This window comes from Perca flavescens, chromosome 1 (assembly GCF_004354835.1).
Source record: "Perca flavescens isolate YP-PL-M2 chromosome 1, PFLA_1.0, whole genome shotgun sequence".
Lineage (NCBI taxonomy): Eukaryota > Metazoa > Chordata > Actinopteri > Perciformes > Percidae > Perca > Perca flavescens.
In genome coordinates, this window is record NC_041331.1 from 5221501 (window position 1) to 5227500 (window position 6000).

The following is a 6000-nucleotide window of genomic DNA, read 5'->3' on the forward strand; positions in this document are numbered from 1 at the left end:
TTGGACACCGGTTCCTAAATGAAACCAATTTTATAAAATCCTATTTACCAAAAAAAGAAATTACAATATTACGGCAAAAATCTCTTTCCTGCGTGCCTCTACGACGTGCAACGCTAGACAGCCAATCACAAACATTATTTGATCTTAGTAGAAGCACGCTGCGTGCTTATTGGCTCCGTGACGCTGATAAGATTTACTCCTTAGGTATTGGAATTTGGTATTGAATGAAGAAGTAGAAGAAGAAGTATTTTTCGATACTAAGGAGGCGATTCGGTCGGTGCTTAAAAAGCGTTTAATTTAACGGAGCACAGTGAGTTTCAATGCACTTCTTGTCCCACTTACCACACGGACTTGATGACACACACACACACACACACACACACACACACACACACACACACACACACACACACACACACACACACACACACACACACACACACACACACACACACACACACACACACACACACACACACACACACACTGAGACATTCCTACCAACACAAACAAACAGATTCAGAGACAGCCAGGGATGCGTGCTGTATGTATGAGGACAGACACACACTCAAAGTTGGTTACCTGAGCTTTGATGTGTGCAGCACTGTGAATGACAGGATTGATTCTTGGGCATCAAGTTCATTTACATATTTTTACTTTTCTCACAGCATCAGCACACTTAATGTTTTTTCCCCCTTACAAATTTTCCTATGCTGATTGCGAGTCTGTGTGTGTGTGTGTGTGTGTGAGCACACCCCCACCACTGAATGTGTGTGTCATAGTGTGTTATTACAGGGGAGAGAGGCAGAAGCTTGTCTTTTTCAAGGAACACCCCCAGAACTAATGTTCCACACCTGTGCACAGTGCAGCACTCTTTATCGAGCATCACAGGTGCACTGCATTAATTGTGGGAGAAACCATTTCATTGGGGGGGTTGGGGAGGAGGAGGGGGGGCTAGGCAAGGCGGCAGTGGTGGTGGTGTGGGGGTCCTCCTCCCCCTCCTCCTCTTCTTTACTGGCATGCATTCAATCACTCAATATTCACATCTCAATTGCTTTTAGCATTGAGGTTGAAGGTTTCGAAGCATCTGCAAGGATGATATCAGAGGAAGAGCACCACCCTATTTTAAGTACAGACTTTTTTTTGTATGTTAGTTTGGCAGAAGTCCCAGAGTGTGTTTTTGTGTCTTTTTATGTGCATGTGTGTGCCAGAGTTGGCCTTGCCGCTGCACTTTATAACAAGTCTTGCCAAGTGCCTGTAATGTTTGCAATGTTCCTCTATGGTGAGAGGAGCACACACTTGTACAGTGTGTGTGTGTGTGTGTGTGTGTGTGTGTGTGAGAAACACCTGCAGGACCCGAAGGTCAAACGTATGAGACTGCCCCCTCCAGTGGTGACGCATTCACCATGCTTAAATACCTTCCCCACACTCCTCCTGTCTCCTCCTCCTCTCCCTCTTCCTTTTTCCTCACCTCCCCTCCACTTCTGTATTTCTTCTAACAGTTCCTTTGCATCACCCTCTATCGCTCCCCCCCCTTTTTTCCACCTCTGCAACCACCTCCTTTAATTTTTACCCTTTCTTCTAACGCCTTATCCTTCTCCTCCTCCATCACCTTCCCCTCTTTTTCCCCCTCTTTATCTTTTCCCATAGAACAGATTATGACTGTCTGTCAATCAGTCCATTTAACATCTGCTCTGGGTAAGGCGAGGCAGACAATAACACATCACGGTCACTGAACTGAATTTCTCTAAAGATTTCGGAGGCTTCTTTTTTTTTGTTGCATTTTCCTTTACAATTTTTCTCTGTGTCTCTCTCTCTCTCTCTCTCTCTCTTCTCCTTTTTTCCCTTCTTTTTTGGAGGTCCAGTAATGAGTGACAAAAGGTCATTGGAGCATTGCAGCTGTTCATCCACTCGTGCCGTAATCCACGGCACTCATGCCTGATTACCTCTCCAATGGTCAAAGGTAGGGGAGGGAGTAAAAACAATGGGTGCAAGGCATGAGGCTCCTCCGAGAAATATGGGCCAGAGGTGTTATTTTGGACGGCGCCAGTCAGAGAGAAATAACCCCAAGCAGATCCATTTATTCTTTTAAATCAAAACGCCTCGGCTGCGGCATGCAGCGAGGGGGGGGGAACATGACACATTTTCTCCCTGCCCCTCAATCAACAGCCATTTTGATCTCCACAATTGACCTTCCATGGCATCATTTACAATGAGTCATATCACAGCCACAAAGTGTTAAAGCTGTAGCGCACTGTGCGCACACACACACACACACACACAACACACAGTTTTTCTTGCCCACACAAGCTTGCAGGCATGCACACACAAAGTTGTGTTCCTGGGCAAGTACACACACACGCCTCGACATTATCACACACGCACTTGTAGACATAATAGCTTTAACTAGACCAAATTGTCCGCCCTTCATTTGTACGTCTATGGCGACCCACATTCTCCATGACTCGCCCTTTGACAAAGCGGGGTCATTCCCCCAGCAAAGAAAATGAAGCCCAGTAGATATTGTTTGATTGGATTTTTGCCTTTTCAAGGTTTCAGGATCATTACATGAATTCATTTGAAGTGTTGCTGAAAATGAAACTGCGACCCTCTTCCAGCGTTTAATTATTCTAATACCACTTTCTTTTTTTTGCTCTCATTCTCTTCTTCTTTTTTTTTGTTCTTTTTTTTTTCCTCGTCTGTCTGCAAAGTGTGCCATTTCGAGAAATTAAAATCATCAGGACAGCCTTAAAATGAGACCAGGGTGGACCAATTTTCACCCAGGAAGTTATTTTGTTTCTTCACAGCCACCTCCTCTCTCTCTCTGTCTGTCTGTCTGTCTGTCTGTCTGTCTGTCTGTCTCTCTCTCTCTCTCCTCCACTTGTATACTGCAGCTTCCATTTTTCGTCTTCATTCTCTCTTTTTTTCCCCTCCCTGAAACTCTCCCTACCTCCCCCGTATCCGCTCGTTTTTTTTTTTTCCCTCGCTCTGTCCTCTTCTAACTTCCTCCGTCTTTTCTCTCTTCCCCTCTCTCACTTTCACAGTGTTTCCATCACTTTCGTCTCATCCCTCCGACTCCCCCAACCCCCCCCCCCCACCCATCCACATTTTTAAACACAAGCCAGCGCATTGGTTCCAAACCAAATGTGTTCATTCCAACATTTCAATAAATTGAGTAGGGGAGGCATTAACGTTAATCACAGCGACCACATTGTGCTTTAGACACGTCGGTGGGATTATGGATTACTATTAGCTGGATGGAAACCGATTCTTTCATTTGAATTCCGACTTCCTCGTCTTGCTAAAATTAAAAAGAGAACTAATACTTCTTGGACCATAATACTTCTTCTTGGACAGGACTTTGCTTTGCTCCCCCCCCCATCCCTCCCTTCCTCTCCCCTCTCTCTCTCTCTCTCACTGATCTGCAGGAACACCCAGGGAGCAGCGGATGACAGACAACCAGACAGTTCACATCTCCATTCAAATTGCAACCACATGAAGCTTATTGTTCCGTTTAGCCAACGGATACCTCTGCATCCGACAACGATCATTTTCCTTACTGATGCTGATTACTATACATACTGTCTTACTAAATATTCCCGGCAGTGGCGGAAGAAGTATTCGGATCCTTTACTTAAGTAAAAGTACTAATACCACACTCTAAAAAATACTCTGTGACAAGTCCTGCATTGAAAATATTACTTAAGTAAAAGTATGGAAGTATAATCAGGACAATGTACTTAAAGTATTAAAAGTAAAAGTCCTCAATGCAGAAAAATCCTCACATTTTAGAAACTGGAAACGATCCAAACAGTTCTGTCAATTAACGAATAATAATAATAATAATAATAATAATACATGTATTTGTTCAAAAGTGTGTATTCAGCTGGACTTGTATGACGTTATCTTGTTTAATTAGTTTAATTTATAATAAAACATCAGATTTTATAAACTATGTGTTTTGCATGCAAAAATCTTAATATGTAAAGTAACTAGTAACTAAAGTGTGTGTGTATGTGTATGTGTGTGTTTGTGTGTGTGTGTGCGCGTGTGTGCGTCTACACAGTCTTATGGTGATACAGCATGCATGTGGGTTGCAGCGCTGCAGGAGCTGAGAATATCTGGTCAAAGTGTAGACACGTATAACAGATGGCCTGAGTCACGGCATCCATATAGTCCTTTTTATCTCGTCTTTACTAGAGGAATTTCCCTCCTCTGCTGTCAACACTGTGGATCAGGCTATATATATATATATATATATATATATATATATATATATATATATATATATATATATATATATATATATATATACACAGCTCTTGTTAGAACATTAAAAGGACAATTCCGGCGCAAAATGAACCTAGGGCTTAATAACATGTGTACCGAGTCTAACGTTCTCTGGGATCTGTTTTCACGCTAATCAAATGTGTCTCTAGCTTTAAACTAGCTACCGCAAACCGGTGGTTAGCTGCTAACACTAGCTTTCGGGGCAGATGGTAAATCACTATTTTCAACGGTCAACGGTAGCATAACGAGGGTCCTTACAAGCCTCTGTTGATTTACCATCGTAAACCGTTACCTTCGTTTTGCGGAATTGGCGGAATTGTCCTTTAAGGGATGTTTGGGTGAAATGGATCGACTTTGTGTCAGGAGGATGTGGAATCTTTGGACACAATGACATGCACACAATTATCCAGTAATCTTGATATCTTGATCTAAATTTAATATTTGCCCTTTAAAGACTTAGTTAAATTTAGTATTCCTAGATATAACGATTGATATCGTCTTCTTTGGACCTTAAATCATACTTGTTAGCTCATACTTGTTAGCTCTGCCTTGCCAAAGACACTGTTGAAAAAAAAAAAAAAAAGTGACAATACCCTCCCAACCCCCTCTTTCATCTCAAATAAGCCTATCGGGACTATTCTGAGAGAGCCAAGTAGCTCTGTAATTCACCCAGTCACATATTCAACAAGAGTAATCATTTTGAGTCCAACTCTTTTGTCTTCTTTGAATCCTTTTCTGCAGCTACGTACCGGAAAAGAAACTTCTTTTCACCGTATGGTCGCTATCAAGGTCTGAGGGTGGGAGGAAGAGGAATACGATTTAACCAAGGAGCTTCTCTCTTTCAATCATTCACATTACACATGTACCGATACCACATCATCTCTATTTTACATTAATTTCCGCCTGAATTATATCCTTCGGCAGGGGCGCAACTACCCAGTGTCAGAGGGGTATGCAGCAACAATTTTGGCACCCCCCCCCCCAACAAAAAAAATAAATAAATAAGTGTGCCATTGTCATGTATGGGCTTTAAATAATAAAAGGCTATGGTATATATATACATACATAAATACGACCAAATTGTGACAAGTGGCAACCTAATCATCACCCCTGGTTGCCCCCGTGGCAACCACATTACTGTAGCCCACTTTTTTCTTGTACTGTATTTTTACTACAATAAATAAATCATCATTGATGGCATATGAGCATATGCGTTGCGGATGTTTAAATTTGCGCTCTGATTGTTTACTACGTCCCCACTGTCAGACATAGGCTAATTGTTATAGTTTCCATCTCTGTCTGCACTATTTTTCCCCCAAAAAGGACACAGTGAATACGTTGGTCAACAGAACTTCAAACCATACTGGACATTTAGTTTTGTGTGGTCTAACTAATAGAACTCCTACCTGATGACATCACTGGTCTCATCTCTACGTGATGTCAACACTGGTCTCATCGCCACGTGATGCCATCGCCGACCTCATGTCTGTCTCATTCACTCCTTGCCTGTGTTCTTCTCCACTAAGACATATTGTCAAACAAACATTATGTAATAGATTTCCCATATTAGTTTTTCCATATTAATAATATTAAGAAATGAATCTGTTGGTATCAAGTGGCTCCCCCTACACTTCCACCTAATGTTAGACCTACCTGTTGCCTTCCCCTGTCTTTCCTGATCCACCATCATCACACCTGAATGAAATTAAC

The 6000-nt window shown here is 42.1% G+C and overlaps 1 protein-coding gene across 1 annotated transcript in view; it reads right to left on the reverse strand.

Moving 5' to 3' along the window:
* Window positions 1–6000, reverse strand: part of znf536 (zinc finger protein 536) — a 336960-nt gene that overhangs the window by 330188 nt on the left and 772 nt on the right. Inside the window, exons 2-3 of the mRNA XM_028578215.1 lie at window positions 5944–5985; window positions 5697–5811 (exon numbers count right to left, since the gene is read on the reverse strand). The gene's annotated coding sequence lies outside the window, so the exon portion shown is untranslated. The remainder of the gene's footprint in view (window positions 1–5696; window positions 5812–5943; window positions 5986–6000) is intronic.